At 39.8% G+C, this 17,128-nt stretch overlaps 1 protein-coding gene and 1 long non-coding RNA gene across 2 annotated transcripts in view; one reads left to right on the top strand and one right to left on the bottom strand.

Annotated features, from left to right (window-relative positions):
- Positions 1-17,128, top strand: part of CA10 (carbonic anhydrase 10) — a 192,311-nt gene that overhangs the window by 76,870 nt on the left and 98,313 nt on the right. The window lies entirely within an intron of this gene.
- Positions 7,932-17,128, bottom strand: part of LOC130604156 (uncharacterized) — a 117,651-nt gene continuing 108,454 nt past the window's right edge. Inside the window, exons 2-3 of the long non-coding RNA XR_008973385.1 lie at positions 8,890-8,999; positions 7,932-8,750 (exon numbers count right to left, since the gene is read on the bottom strand). This is a non-coding gene — a long non-coding RNA (uncharacterized LOC130604156). The remainder of the gene's footprint in view (positions 8,751-8,889; positions 9,000-17,128) is intronic.

The following is a 17,128-nucleotide window of genomic DNA, read 5'->3' as shown; positions in this document are numbered from 1 at the left end:
GTCACTTCTGATTTGAGGCCAAGAAGAAAATTCTCCCCATTCCGTTTAGGAGCAAAAGGGATGGCAGCACAATCTGCCAGATACTTATACTTTGATCCAGTTCTTCACAATAACATTCCAGTGAGCAGTGATACACTGCTCTATGTACTGCCCAAAGATCGCAGGGCGGTATCGGGTCGTGCGATTTATGATTCCAGCACCATCAGATGTTTTTCTAAATTGTGCTGTTATTTTGTATGTTTGTGCTTCTCCATTTCCTGAGAAAGTGGCTTCTTAGGTCCTGGAGGCTGAATAGCACTGGTACAAATAATTGGATTTCAGGATCCAGAATCTCAGCCCAAGATGTTTAATGAGTTTACACACAGACAGATTCCCCAGAAGAAATGTTGCTTTTGAGGAAATTCCCCAGGTTTCAGTTCTCTCTCAGGCCCAGCTTTGTCTCTGGATTACCAATTCTAGTGAATTTAACATGCAGTCCATTTCAGATAAAGTTCTTTTTAATAAACAATACAAACTCTTACTAATATGCAAATCACACTCTCCGCTCTGGAACTTCTTCTGGGTTTTTTCTTTAGATTCAAATAAGCACCAAGACAGTCAGCAACAGGACAACAGAATGACTCTACTGACAGACCAGTGTAGTCAAGTGACATACAGGCAGCAAACACTACAGGTTTCAGATGAGGCTTTGAGCAACCTGGTCTAATGGAAGGTGTCCCTGCCCGTGGCAGAGGCTTGGAACTGGATGAGCTTTAAGGTCACTTCTAACCCACTCTATGATTTCCAGACTGTCATGGATGATAGTAGAGGGTGAACAAACCACCTTACTTCCCACTGAGCTAGTTCTCTGCTGAGTTTTCTTTCTCCATTCACAAGTGCTGGCAGTGTCTCTACTCCAAGAGCTCTGCCTTTACTCCCTCAAAATTCATCTATCTGCCTTTGATCTCCCGATTCTCTGTGGACTTAAATTCAAGAGCTATGTTTCCAAAATTCTCTAAGACTGAGCTACAGCCCTTGGCCATATTTCTTTTTTCTCCTCCTAAACACGTTAAGTAACAGTATTTGCTTTAGACACTAAGCGCATCCCTGACAGTTAATTAAACCATGTCTCATAAGCAGCTGTCTTACTAATCATTTTAGGTCATGCGCAAGGACTTAAATTGTTGTCTAAAGCAGGTAAAGTTCTGTTTAGAATCCCTGTATTTTTAAGACAGGGAAGGACATTGGACCTGCTGTTGACCTCCTGGGAAATAAACAAATCGATGTCTGCTGGCCAAAGGCTGCTACATACATTCTCTAGCTCCGTGTGCATAAATAAAAGTTACTCGGTACAATCCATAAGTCTGCCTTCTCATATAGATATTAATGACTGCAATCACGTATTATTTAAATTAATGTCTTTATAAATAATCGGTTCATTCTAGGCATCACAAGATAATGGCAATATTTAGCAGTTTCTAAACTAAAATAAGAGAGGAGAAAAGAGATTTATGAATTGAAATCAGTTAAATGGTTTCTCTGCCAGCTAGTTCTGATTCCATGCTGTTCAATCAATTCAGAGTATTACTAGCATTTTTCTCAAGAGTGTAATATATGACAACTGCCAAGCTTTGCTTTGGTGATTACTAAAAGGACAGATATTGGTGCGAACCATATTTCAGCACTGCAGGAATATAAAAAATGAATTGTTAGAAATGGTCCAGGAGGAATGGATAGCAATAAGACATCAATGTCATCTGTAAACTGACTTGTGATGAATTTTTGGAGAGCTTAATAATATGCTGGTTTGATTTAGAGCAGTTTCAGAAAGTCAAAAGTCTGGTGCAAACATCAAAAACTTTAATGAATAAAAAATGAAATATAGTATTGCAGCTTAAATAATTGTTTGCCACTTCTAATAGTGGTGCAGTATTGCATGTTCTCAGATGTGTGAACATAAAATGAAGCCAGCAGGTTCAAGTAGCTTGTTTGTTCGTCCTCATCACTGACTTCAGAACAGGAAAAAATGCTTATTATTTCAGAAATGCTTGCAAACTTTGCTGTTTGTCTGTCTCTGTACTGTTTCCTTATCACTTCAGTGATAATCTTGAGATTGAATCAATATGTGGGGACTCAGATGTGCAGCTTGATGTGTTCAAATTTCCTGGTTGTCTGTGCTAGTGGAGCACCACTGAAATCATCAAGGAGTCCTGAGTGGGCACAAAGATGTATTTTTACAGCTTCTTTACAGCATCAAGGTTTTCTTGCTCCAGTATAACTGCCATGCTTGACGTTTAATCTTGTCTAGTGTCGTAAAACAAGCCCACTTGTCTGCCATGGGAAACTTCTGAGCAGATCCCAAATTGGGCAAGAAGTGACTCAGCAGGTTTACACCACAAGCTTTGGTGTGCCCTGGTTTGGAGCTCAGGGTATGCTCTCATTTTGGCAGCAGTACCTTTCCAATTATATGCTGTTATTATATATAAACCATATCTCAGCTGCAGCTGTGTAGTAATTAAAAGCAACCCTGGTACCCTTGCAGAGGGGGATGTGCAAACCCTGGAAACGCATTCAGTGGGATGTTATCTGAAACATCAAGGGGGACCACTGTTATGGACACTGGGGAGTAGATTAGTTAGAAGGTTAAAGGGTCTGTGATATTGAAGCTGGGCTAACTGATACTAGTCAAAGGTCTTGTCCATTGCTTGCCTTTTTACCTCCTCAACTATTTATTTCAAAAAGCTCTTTTCTTGTTTTCAGTTTCTAATAACGTAGCTTCAAAAAAACGACTGGAGCTGCAGCTGGCCTCCAACTACTGATAGTTTGATATATTCAAAGGGATTTTCAAAAGTACCAGCGTTGCTCTTAATGCCCTTTTCCTATCTTCTAATATGCGTGATGCATTGTTTTGATAGTATCTTATTTGGATTTATTTCATCTTGCCCTCAGGTCAGTTTATAAACCTACATATTTATTTCAAGCCTTCCAGAAGTAAAAGTAACATACATCTTGTCTTTGTACTTGATTCTGTACTTGGGGCTATAACCAGTGATATGAAGAGGCTGAAGATTTTCTTTTCTCTCACACTGATGCTGCTGTCATAGTAAAAGTGTGCAAGTTTCCTAAGACCATATGCTTTAAATGGAGTATAATTTTGTATTCTAACATTGCTAAAACACATTTCCTGCTCTTAGAAGGATGATTCAAGCTTTGCTTTTTTTTTGGTTACAAACATAAAATAATAAATGTATCACATATTGAAACTTAGTAAAAGATGATAATATTTTCCTGAAAGCGGGTATTCTTGGCACAATATCAAAGGAATGTTTTTAACTGAGAGCCTGCTGGAATGGAGGGGGATGTTCCATGTCATTTTGTTCACAGAAGTTGAATCATATTACCCAAATCAAGATATCTGGGGAAGATGCGCAACAGATAATAGTTTTCTTGGTCACATGTCCCTGTATCATTTTACACTGAATGTAATGAGGAAATCACCACACGTTTGGCAGGGATTTCTTGCAGCTGGAAGAGGTACTTTATAACAGATGCATGTCAATTCTGATAGAATCTAGAAAAGATGGGGATGAGTAACCCTGCTGCCAGGGTGAAATGCACATTGCTGTGGCAGTCAGATGTGCCATTCAGAATAATGGGTAGCAGCTTGGTGCTAGGGAGAAGTGCAAGTTCACTTTTCTCCTGCCGGTACTATTCAACTGGTTGTTGAAGACTGAAGCTTGCCTATAAAGGTATTTTAGGATCAGATGCTAGAAAGCAGCTTAAGGGGAAAAACCTGAAGCAGTGGTCAGTGAACTGTGTCTAATAGTCAAAACCAGCACCTCCTCATCAAACTGGGATCTGGATGGTACAGCAGTGGGGGGATTTAAGCTGCATGTCGCTTAACAGGCTGAGTAAACCATCAGTAGATGATGCTGGAGCACAGCAGGAAAACATACATAAATTGGGGGTAGGAAGCTGTTCTTACTGTAATGGACTGTGTATTACAGGGGACTGCAGGTCTTGCAATAAAACTGGAAAGAGAAAATAAGCCTTTTATGTGTACCCTTTTTTTATCTGGGATATGTTGTTCCTGTACAGAAAGTGATGAAAAATCACAGCCCATAGTAGTATTGCTCAGATGTGTAGTAGCCCCTGTGTCACTTGGGTAGGTGTTTGAATCTGTAACTCTTGTTTGGTTTATGTAACTTTCAGCTGAAAGCAATTATTACTGAACAGTTTTACCGCCAGCTTCTTTATCAAGCAATTGCTTGTGTCCTTGAACAAGGAACCGACCCAAACTATCAATGTAGGTCTGACAATGGAAATTTTAGCTTTCAAACTGAAAAACTAGGAAGTTAAACTTGACCACCAAAAATCATTGGGGAGTTTGTTTTAACTATGATTAAGATAAAGAAACATTTCCTTTTGTAAACTTGCATAGAAGGATAGAAATAAAGCGTAGAATCTTGATACATCAGTAGAAAATGACCAATGTGTTACGTCCTTTTCTAGGATCCAGTTCATCTTTCCTGTCTCAATTTACAACAATTTCCTTACAGGAAAAATGTTTGTATGTTTGCCTTTGTGTGCATGTGTATGACACTCTTAGCTTACCTCCTTTTTCTAAAGCTGTATCCTATCCTTCGTCATTTCAGCAGTCAGACAAAGATGAGCGAACATGTGAGGTTTGTTCTGCAGTTTATTAGCCAGAATTTTTCAGAAGCTGAAAATTCACTGTAGAATCATAGAATTGCTTAGGATAGAAAAGAGCTTTAAGATTACCAAGTCCATCTTTAAACCATGTCCCTAAGTGCCACACTGACACATCTCCTGAATCCCTCCAGGGATGGCAATTCAGCCACTGCCCTGAGCAGCCTGTTCTAATACTTGACAACCCTTTCAGTGAAGACTTTTTTCTGATATCCAATCTAAACATCCCCTGGTGCAACTTGAGGCTGTTTCCTCTTGTCCTGTCACTTGTTACCTGGGAGAAGAGACCGACCTCATCTCACTACAACCTCCTTTCAGGTAGTTGTAGAGAACGACGATGTCTCCCCTGAGCCTTCTCTTCTCCAGGTCCCTCAGCCGTTCCCCATCACACTTGTGCTCCAGGCCCTGCACCAGCTCCATTCCCTTCTCTGGCCCCGCTCCAGCACCTCAATGTCTCTCTTGGAGTGAGGGGCGCAGAACTGAGCACAGGATTCGAGGTGTGGTCTCACCAGTGCCCAGGACACGGGGACAGTCACTGCCCTGCTCCTGCTGCCACATTAGTGCAGATACAAGCCAGGATGCTCTTGGCTTTCTTGGCCACCTGGGCACAAGCTGGCTCATGTTCAGCTACTGTTGATCAACACCCCCAGGTCCTTTTCCGCTGGGCAGCTTTCCAGCTGCTCTTCCCTAAGCCTGTTGTGAGCATGGGATTGCTGTGAACCACATAAAGGACCTGGCACTGAGCCTTGTTGAACTTCATACAATTGGCCTTAGCCCATTATCCAGCCTGGTCAGATCCCCCTGTAGAGCCTTCCTACCCTCAAGCAGATCACACTCCTGCCCAGCTCGGTGTTGTCTCCAACCTGAGAATGCTCTTGGTCCCCTTATAAGTAACTGTAAGACACTGATTAAAGCACCAGTCTGAATAAACAGAATCATGTGTAAGGGAAGTCAAAACAATGTTGATTTTGTGAATTTATGTTTTGGCTCCATTGCATCAGCTCCAGCTCTAAATAGTGCAGTGAACAGGTAAAGGGATGGCTTCTGTAAAGTTCTCTTGAACTTTAATTTGTGTAACTTGCATCATAACTTGAAACCATCTGAAGGAATTTCATACGGTGCTGATGCACCCTGAGGGGATGGTTTCACAGGCACTTGGAGCATCTGAAGTGACTATTAAGAGCTAATTCTGTTTTTTCAGGAAAGACGTTAGGAATGCACAAGGTCTGACTAGCTCAAAGCTGCTTTTGGAATCAAGGTGAAAATGTACAACAGATACATATAAAAGTAGTGCTGATCTCTAACCTGTGACATCCTGCTCAGGAAAAAAATATACTGCATGCTGCACTCTTCAGTTATTTTAACAGCTCAGTGCCACCTGCCTCAGGGAAGCTATTCAGCAGGAGAGGGTGCTATGTAGAATGCACTAACTTACATGGCATCTTGCCACGTAGATACATTTGAGGTATACATATTTGGTGAGGAGGAAGGGGAAGAAGAAGAGAAGATTAATAGGGCAAGAGTTAATAAGGACTAATTGTCCTTATTATTGTCCTGGATGTGTAGCAAAAAGGAATGAGTATACCTTTTATTCCCTTTCTTCTATGCCCTGCCAGCAGCTGGAGGCAGCGTATCAACATCCTAATTTGCTCCTGATAGTATTAAATCCCTGTACTCACAATCTGCAGTCCTCCATTCCCTGCCACACAAACAGTGCAAAGAAATACATCACAGATAGGGCTTTAAATCACAGCATCTTCCAGGGCGATGCCAAGGGCAGCACAGCAGCGCTGAGGTAGCACTTAAAAGCTCCTTTGAAGATACTTTGCCTTAACTAAGTATTTAGCCCTAACTAAGTATTTTATCTAGTCCTATTTCATCTAGAACTATTTGAGACCTCTACCCAAAATACCGTTCAAATGGACTAAGCAAAAAAGCTTAGCAAAAAAAAAAGGATTAAAATGTGAATTATTTTTAATCACACAAATGTACTTTTGATGACATCACAGCCCTTCCAAATAAATGTACTTTTGTGTTTAGTTTGGTAAAGCATGTTATTTATATGATGGACATTAATAGCTAGTTTTGACTGACTTAAGCTTTTAATGCAAATATACATTCCTGATCTTTTCTTTCAGTGTTTCATTAAAAACGACAGGCTGCCATGGTTTCAGTAGCCTGAAGATGGATTGGGATGTGGAGCTCTGTTTGATACATATGGGGCTATTTACTAGGTATTGCTCAATTACAAGCACAGAAACACCATTAAATGGGTCTCCTTGTTTGATATTGCTCAGAGACAAATTTGAACACCCAGGGAGAGATAAGCTCTGCACCTAGAACCTCAACACCAAGGTGGATTTGGCATGGAGAGAGGCAGTGATATTGGAGATATTCTCAGATTCATCAGCCACCCAACAGTAAATCCATGCCTCTAAACCTCAAGTTTAGGCTTTAGCATTTTATCTTTTCTATTTGAAATCTCCTCAGAGCAAGTAAGCCCACTGTCTATCCATCACCAGATGGATGTTGTATCCAGGCTTTTTATAGAATTTACACTGCACTCCTTTTATATATATATGTATTTACAGAAGGATATTGTTTGGAAGCACAGGGATGTATGCCAGCATCTATGATCAAATTTCAGATGGAGTGATCCTTACTCTTGTGCAGAATTTTGTGCCATCTACTTAACCATTTGTCACCACCCAAATATCTTCAGTCCTTGAAGTAGCTACATACTGGTTGTAAACTATTTTTGTATCTTTTTTGACCTTTGGGGAGGCCTCTGTGACAATCTTCTGTTAACACAGTGTTCCATAAACAGAAGAAATAGTGCAGCCTGGTTTCCTACAGAATCTCATTTTAAGCTTCTTTATAGCTTCTGTTCCCCATTATCACTTCTCCACTACTCCACAGATCCCCTCCATTAGAAGACAAAGGCAGAAAATGCTGTGGTTATTTCCAAGTTCCTCTGTGCCCTGCAAATGCACTTTCTGATTGTCCAGCTGGCTGCTGCTAACAGCAGTCTGTAATGCCTGAGTTTTACCTGCCTGTTCCTCAGTACAAAATCAGTTTGGTCCTTTCTTCTACCCAGTTTTCACAAAACACTGAGATACCTGCTTCTTTGTCAAAGTTGGATAAAACTGGCCAGCAGATACTGGAGTTAGTGCACGGAAAGCAGGGAACAACCAGCTAGTTACTACTATTACAAATTATTTGCTGTATCTTTTGTCATAGACATCTTTTTGCAAGTAGTGTGTCTCTGTGAAGGCAGCAGCTATCAAAGTTTTTGTAACAAACAGGGAATTTCAGGCGTAGTTGTATATTTAAAGACAGAAAATGCATATCCTGTAGACTGCCACTGTTAACATCACTGTTTTGCACATCAGTTTTTGGCTGCTGTTTTCTCCAGCAGATATGCATCATTTTCAGTAAGCATCAGAGAGCACAGCACTAAGAACTAACATCATAAGCAAAATAAAATTAATAAGGTAATAAGAATATAATAGAGCTTGGATAAAAATCCTAATGTACCCAAGGAGTGTCTCACCCAAGGGTTTTCATTCTTCATGTAGAAAATCCAGCAGTATTTGAACATAAATAGTATGCTGTTTTCTTACCACTGTGATGAATTCAAGTTAGGGAGCTAATCATCACAAAACCTCATGAAAACCAAGGCAAAATGCAATGCAAGGCCATGTGTAAGGACTATTGTACTGAGCAACATCACAGCTAAAATCCCCTTCCAGCAATGTGGTCTCACAAGCCGAAGGTGCACTACAAGAGAATCTGCTCAGAAGTATCTAAGGTAGCTCAGAGGAGAACAAGCAGAGGTTATTGGCTTGAATTGTGAAACCAGGGTATTTGAGCTGGCACTGCACAGCTGGTGAGGAGCTCAACCAGCCATGGTGGGCAGCTCTGCATTCCTCTCCATGGTTTGGGTGAAACTTCTGCCTGAAGAGCTCAGGATATTTGAATGGACTGATATTTTTCCAAATGTCATGTTCTTTAAATGCTGTTTGAAGTTGAAGGTTTACTCAGTTCCCCTTAGAATATCACTGCAAATATCACCAAGATGTTTATATGTGTCCAGCTGCTTTAGCACCTCCTGTTCCTACTCTCCCAAAACAGTGCAGGAGAAGAGGAGAAACTGTTTAGCAGGAAGAAGCCTTAATCAGCTTCATAATGAATGCTCACCTCTGCAAGTGAAGGCATAACATCCTCATGAAAGGGCCGACACTTCATTCTCAACGACTCTCATGTTGTATGTATTGCTGCCTGGACTGCTACCAATTGCCTGTCATACTCTACAAATAAGCAAAAAATATGAAATCAGAAGCACAGTTATGAATATATTCTTCACCACAGACTCCACAATATGTTTGTTCATTGAAGGTTGTGCCAATGAAAACCTCTACAAGGCCCTAGATAACCCAGGGATCATCACAAGTCAGGGAGTATTTCACTTGCATCTCCATCATTCTTTGAGTAAAAACCTGTTTTCTTTCCAGATCTCTGATAATGCTGTCAATAATGATGTATTCTTGGTCCAGTCTCATGCCTCGGTTCTGGGCTCTCTGATTATCTCATTGAAAGGATTAAGTATTATTTTGGCCAGTGGATTTTGCTCATATCCTCTTCCATTTAGACTGGTCTTTTCCTGAAAGCCCTTTAGCTATAAAACCATGTGCCTGTTTCAACATCTAAAATCCTTTGTCTAGTAATGTTTGTCTTTTTTTTAGTGCACCATCGTGCCCTGCGTAACTAATCACAGGAATAAAGGGATGTGCAATGAGCTATATACTGAAGAGATACCTAAAAAGAGCAGCTTCTGGGGGGAGCAAAATGCATGCCAGCACTTAAACTTTTCTTCCTGCCACTGCCAGATACCATCTGTTATATCTTTAGAAGGTTTGGGACTGTCGATTTCCTGTGAGCAGCAGAGAGGTGATTACTGGAGAGCTGTGCTGCTGAACCAAAAGCCGGCGCTGCACGGTGTGATGCGCGCAGCAGCCTTTAACCAATCGCTCCATGCATAAATTAGGAGCAATATTACAGCATCTGGTGTATGTAATGGGAGAATAAAGCAGCTGTGCTAGATGAAATATTGAGTATGTCAAACTATTACAACAAACTTTATAAATATTACTGTTAGTCTGACTGCAGTCATTTTTTAATGGCATGAGAAGACAGAAAGAAAGAGGAGCTTTGCACATCAAAAGCCATGAAAAAGAATGATACTACTGCAGAGAGCGTAAGGACCAGTACACAATTAGGACAGAAACTGGCTGAAAACAAGAAGGAAACTGGAACAGCAATCCCGGAGTGAGGATAGTGCTCAAGATCTGCCATGCTAGCAAGAGACCACAAAGCATTAGAGAGACGTATTTTGCAATTCTTTGCAAAATGAAAGTTACATTTCATTAGCTCTTTATGGTATTTTGAGCCCAATCAATAAGCTTTACGACCTGCATCCTCTATTGGCTCATTGAAGCTAACTGGGCTATCAGCTTTCTGTCTCGATGCACTATAGATAGGCAATCACACTTTATTTAACGATTGAAATGGACACCGTTGGTGAAACTGGATTCTTCAGTGAGATATGTAATTGTCCCTAGCTTATGCAGCTTTTATTGATTATTATTGAAAACATAATTTCATGCTTGGTTAAGTCATAAATTTAATTCATTTGCTAGCAACATACGGTAACAAATATGACATTACCAGTAGTACTTCTAAGAAGGGAGAGGAAGTTCTGTGCAGCTAGCCAACAAATACAAACTATCTAAGCACTTGCTGGTTAGTTTTTCAGCATTATCTGCTGTTTTAAAAGCACAGGAAAAAACTTTTCCATCTGAAGGAGGGTGGCTGTGACTGAAAGTTGTCACTTAGCTGTAATATGTAAGTTGAGTCTTGTGGGTACATTACTTAGCTTTGGTAAAATGGAATTGCTGCTGCTGCCGCCTTTTGATGGCTTCAGGATGGGGCATTGACTGGGGAAAGGACTTGTGGCTGCTTATGGGATTTCAATAACCACAACTGAAAATTTAGCATCATCCTTCATGTAGTTGTGTCTGCATCTGTGCCACATTTCCACAAATGCACACAAAAGGCACCAAGGAAAGGTAGGAAGTATCCTTTGTTACACTGGATTCAGTGAGAGATACTGAGCATGGCCTATGTGCAAGGCACACCCTCTTCTTCCTTTTTGACACAAAATCCATGAGAAAGACTGAGCCAAATAAAGCCATGGATTGCTTTAGGCAGGACTGACAATACTGCTGCTTAGAGCAGACTGGACTAGAAACCTCCAGAAAGCTCTGTCAGCTAACACCGCTTTGAGTCTGTCTGTTGAGCAGATTCTAGTTACTTTAATCCTAACTTCTCTCCAGAAAGGTTAACTGGTATTCATCTGCTGTAACACAGGCATCTGAGAACAGCCTGAGGAAATGACTGGTTTTTTTGGTAAGGAAAACCTATTTTTTAGATGCTTGCAGTTTAATGAAATTAATTTTCCCATTCTTTCTTGACTATAAAGCAGTTCAGAGTGTTTGACACCTCACAGTAAATGTGTTGTGAATTCAAGGTAGCTAGGCAAATTTGCAGTGAAGTTGATGAGATGAAACGGTAAAGCATTCACTGGAAATATATTTTTTCATGATAGATTGGAATTTATAGAAACCTGTACTGATTTCACGATTACACCGGTTATTTAGCATCTGCAACACTACTTGCTTCAAATGCCATCAGTTTTAGCTTACTAATTCAACTGATCATCTTATAAGCATAGTGAAATAATGATGAATATCCTGATTTATATTTCTTAAAACCCCAAGATTAATTATTTTTGCAACTTTGCATCCCTAAAGTCAGTAGCACATTGAGTGGTCTTTTATGCCACAGTTACCCAAATTATGTTTTCTTAAGGAGCCCTACCTGCAGAAACCAGTAGTAAACCAATAGGATTGTTAATCTGGCCTGTTAGGGTTTGCAAGCAACTTTAATTCACAACTTCTGGAGTCTGCTTTGTGTTTCTGCATAACCTTTTGAAGCTGAGGATCCAACACTGGCCTACATGTTCATCTGTTTTCATTAACCAAATTTTGTTTGATTTGCTTTAACACAGAATCTTGCTGCATTCAAAGGAGTTGCTTCTGGTAATCAAAGGGATCTATTTGGAAGGGGATAGCAAGTAATACTTGGTTGTAGTTGAGGAATCAATGGATATTTTAACTACTTATATACTGCTATGGAGTAACAAAACCTCATTTTGCCAAACACATTTGAAATAAAAAATAGCATAAATGGGTGTGCAACAAACTATTGTTTTTAGCTATTAAATCTATGTTTTTACAGTAGAACTCATTGAGTGTGGGTTTGAGAAATCAATGGAAGTTAAAAAATTCTTAGAGTTGAATACAATAATTCAAGAAATTAGGGGAGAAATGGAGAAATGCACACAATGCAACAAAAGCTCAGTTAAAACATAAGAGAGAAGTGAGAATTTTCCTGGCATGGAAAGGTCTTTTAGCAGCCAAAGTTCTAAATAAAAGGAAAATAGAGTTTTAAAAACCCACACACGGGAGCAGTAAATTCATAATTTCTACTGAGTAGGAATTGGCAAACTTGTCAACAGCTGTAAAATGCCTTCTGGGTGGAAATACTTCAGGACATTAAAGGCAAGGAAAGGTATTTGGCCCAATGCTTCTGCCTCCAACATACAATTTATGTCAGCTTTATCTTTCCATTTTGTAAGACCCTGGGGAGGGGTTTTCATTTTCTCTGTAAAACATGACCACGCAGAAGTCAGGAATTCCAGTGAGATGAGGCTTCTTTTGAAACAAGGGCATGTATCACTGTCACTCTGTGTTTGATGTTATGCTGGTCACCATTTTGTATCCTTGTTACCAAACCTGGTAGCAACATGCCTAGATATTATGATGTTCTTACCCAAAGTAAAAATACCTGCAAGAAAATACGTAACGGTCCCTGAACGGAATGCAGCCATCTCTCTATCTCTGCCTGTCGCAGGAGGAAAAACTACTCTTGTCTATTAAAAAGCCTTTGATTGTTTGTTCCTGGTCTTGATATCCTTTTAGAAAGGGTTCTTTACATAGTCCTTCTCTATTGATAACAGAAGTGCTCTGTGTAATACCACATATTCTCATTTAAATACTTTCTCAGTATACTGCTTTTTTTCATTATATTTGCAGCTGCTTTACAGCACCTTAGCTGAAGCCTTCAGAAGTAAAGCACACACAAATGCCCTTTATTAGCCTTTCTGGCTTTGTCTAGCATGATCCCTTCATAATTTTCTTTGAATGCATACATCTTTCTTTGACAGTCATGTAGGAGATTGCCAGCGTGGCTCTCAACAAACAAGGGTGTATTTTAAAGGATAAGCTGAGTGCCTGTGAAATCATTGCACTGTGTTACTGTAGCTTATCTTTCCCACTTTCGTGCTCTGCAGTCCTCATATAGATTTATTTCATCTGTGCTTGCACACAGCTTTGATAGTGCCGTGTCCCCTTGCATCATTTGGCCTGCTTAGACTCACCATAAAGCCTTATACTTAAAGGATAATGTTCATGATGGGGGAAGTATACAAGGCAATAAACAGCTTTCGCAGGTGATTAAACACACTGAAGCAAAGCTGAGGCCTTTGAAAACCCCAAAAGCTGTTTATTGTAAGCACGGGGGCACATCAGAAGGAGAAGCTGTGCTCAACAAGCCAGAACGTTAAATAAAAGCTTTTGCCTTGTCTTGCAAGGACTGGGAAGTTTCATAGTGCTGCCGTGGTGTCACCGAATAGGTCTTTCCTTCTCATTTTTAATAGTGTGGGTGGCTTTCATTGTGTCACATTCTGTGCAACAGGAGATAGTGCCAGCGTAATTGCTTGGGATTAAAGCAGCAGAATGTCTTACTTCAAATCCCTGTGGAGCTTCCTGATGATAGTCCTTTCCTCCTCTCCCCGCCCCACAAGAGGCCCTCTTTATTCCCAAGTCCTTTTCTTGCTCTTGTTACTACTCCCTTTGTCTACATTACATGAGTTTTTGTGGTTGTTTTCCTTCCTGTCAGTGGTATTTTCCTCTCTATTTTCTCAGCACTTCAGAGTTTCCCTAACAAGAATGCCTGATGCTGAAACATTTAGCCACTTTAAGGAGGAGGTTAGAAGCAGGAGTATGATGAGTCACACCATTTTTAATGCTGGGGAATCTCTGTTACACAAATAGTACCGCTTTTGTAATGATGAGTTATCTAAAACTGAACAGCCTTTTTTAGTAACTATAATTCACTAAAACATATGATCATCAAGAGTATTTTTTTATAAATGTGATAAATCCTTAATTCCAACAGAGGGCCATTTGATAAAATCCTGCAGCTTTCTGTGGGGTTTCCTATCAGATGCAGTGAATAAAACCACATTCGTTATTTTTCAGCCCCATTTTCCTGGCATACATAGTAGTAGTTAGCTATCACCATGCCTATTTGTGCAAGTTAGACACTCAAGTGATACTACAGTTAACTGCTGGCACAAACTGTATGGCAGAAAAATCAGTCATAGCTCAATAACCTTCCTGGAAGACTGTAATTTTCTATTAATATGAATGAAGGAAACTCATAGTCTAAGGAAAAAACATTTTGCAGTGGTTCATAAAGACAACATTTTTGCTGTTTATTGCTGACAATTACAGCATAGTCTTTCTCACTTATAAATTAGACCTTGAGGCAATATCTTCTCTGAAGATATGAAAGGCATAATAGAAGTTTGGTAACTAGCTTGACTGAAACCATATGCCGTAAACCAGAATTCATCAGAAAAAGCAATAGTCAGGAAAAAATCTGGTTAGCAGCTCCAATTAGTAGTTGACTGAAGGGTTTTTTTCTTTCATCTCGTCCTTTAATCATCCCTCCAAGAGCAATGTGTTTTAGGGAAACTAATATTTACTCATTTATGCATACAAAAACATTCCAGTAATGCTGTAAAAAAACCCTGTGTACTTCATAGTCTCGTCTCGGATAAATACAAATCCAGTATAATTCTGGATTTGCACCAGTATTACTGAAACACAAATCTATCCTTGAATATCTTTATCCATTGTGCCCTGTTAAGTTTATCAAGGCCAAATCCCAAATCACTAAAATCATGGCTAAACAGGGAGAGGTGGCATTCCTTAGCCTCACTGAGACCTACCACGAGCATCCACATGGCAGCCCCTTGGGGACTTTGTAAAACTGGATGCAAATGAATACTCTGTGTTGTGTGAGTCCTTGAGAAGGAAAACTTGGAGCAAACATTAATACGATAAGGAGACAGACAGGGAAGACGTATTCCATCTACAGTCACTGGAACACATTCAGAGGTAACTGCTCATCCACAGATTGTGCTGTACCATTTTGGGAAAACAGGCACATGTTGTGTCTGCACAGGGCGGAAAAGATGAATTGCAGAAAGAGATGCCAGTCCCTGAATGTGGAGAAGTGCAACTGACAGTATCTGTGTGGATTCTGTGGGAGGACAGGTGTCATTTGAGATGTGATGAGGATTTCAGCTGTCCCATTTGGAGCAGGAATTAGGGCTAATGACAGTAAACATATTGACTTTGCTTGAGAAATCTCCTTTCCCTCTAAAAGGAAAATGCGTTGTTTGCTCCCAGTTCCGTTCACTCAGACTGATCTGCATTGTTTCTCCCAAAGAAATCCTCAAACACTGTTCTCTATTTACTGTTGTCCTGTTAACAGCTGTAACGAATATGAAGAAAACATACTCGGGGAGCGTTATGTATTGTATACTTTTGAATATACTCAGAATATCATCAAGAAATAGTTTGAAGGAAATATAATAGGTCACTTGCGTTTTGTAAGTTTTAAATTGTTTTGAGTTAACCAAGACTGATTTTGTACATGGATTTTCTCTGTTTTGCCAAAAATGTAACAATTGCCATGCATGAATTTGACTGCTGGGTTATACATAACTGAAAGAATGCTTTCCTGACGAGTAGTCAGAAAACCCAGATGCTCTTCGTGGGAGTTCTTTGGTTGAAATCGCTTTGGTAGGGCTTTTTTTTCCCTACTGCACTTTCCGTCAAAATGTTTGTTCCTCATTTTAATTAAAACCATTAATTCTGTTATTTTCTGCACCATAGGGATAAACATCACAGTAAAGAATGCTCCAAGAGAGACAAAGCTGTTCCATTAACACTTTCTTCTGAAACATAGCGCCATTTCCATGACAGAATTTTCAGAGGAAACCTTGGAAGAGTTCTGGGACCATATTTTTAACATAGTTACAAACCTGATGAAGATTTACAAATGTTCTGAGCCCCATCTTCATCAATAGAACTTAGTGCTAGAATGAGTCTGTGTCTTTCAAAGATGTTCAGGTGTCTATTTTCATTGTGAGAAATGAATTAGTTTTAAAACTCAGACTCCCAGACTTCTGTGAAGTAAATGATCACTTAAAACAGTGTTGTCCTGCTCTAGATTAAAGAGACTTCTAATACTGTATCTTCATCTGAATATATTTTCACTTCAGCCGCAGTTAGTATGAAATATACTATATTTTGTATTTGCTGCTTGAAAGGAAGATTGATTTGTTTCAGGTAGTTTATAGGCTATTTTATTCTTCACATCAAGATCTCATCTGTTCCCTTCACATTCTTATTTTATAGCACATGATTTGACCCAACACATTGATGGGACCTTTGCCATGGAGGCTGCAGACATATAACATAGATCATTTACTTGATTCATTTCAAAACTATTTACCTTACCCTTGGGTTATTTTGTGACCTTCTGGCCTTTTGGTTCTGACCAGATTAAGCAGGCAAAAGCAGGTAAAACACAGGTCCCCAGGGATCAATGCCTCATTCACTAACCTACATCATTGCATTTACAGATCTGTACAACATGACTGTATTCATACCAACAGAGCAAAGCCTTCTGAGATTAGACCTGAATCTGTTTTATATCCAAAGCACTTCTTGGTGCTTGTTTTTCTCTGTCTGGACTGCTAGGAACAAATCAGGTGTGGTGTAAATGATTTCATCCCCACTGAAGTCAAATGAGAAGTTCTGCCGCTGACCCATGCCTAAATTTGCCCCTTTTGTGACACCAAAAGGTAAGATAAGTTTTTATTCCCAAAAGCCTGGTGGTTTGTCTGTAGTATCTGAAGTAACTGTGGTTCTGAAGGAGAAGAAGCAGAGCAGGTAGTGGAGGCAGCAGCAGAGCCTGGATCTCTGCTCCCACAAGCAGACATCCTGCATTATCCTTCCTCAAGATGAAACAATTTAGTACTGTATTGTACTTGAAACATGCACCAATCACTTAGAACCCTTATGAAGCTACTCAGAAATGGAGCCTACCTATAAATTCACTTAATATATGATTAATTGCACTGTAGTGCTAGCGTATGCTAAAATTAAGTACTAGAGGA

The sequence above is a fragment of the Pezoporus wallicus genome, unplaced genomic scaffold (genome assembly GCF_028554395.1).
Source record: "Pezoporus wallicus isolate ANWC-B61680 ecotype Strahan unplaced genomic scaffold, APGP_CSIRO_Pwel_v1 contig_3710, whole genome shotgun sequence".
In the NCBI taxonomy this organism is placed as follows: Eukaryota; Metazoa; Chordata; class Aves; order Psittaciformes; family Psittacidae; genus Pezoporus; species Pezoporus wallicus.
Note: the sequence above shows the minus strand (reverse complement) of the source record. Positions and strands in the feature narration are given on the sequence as shown.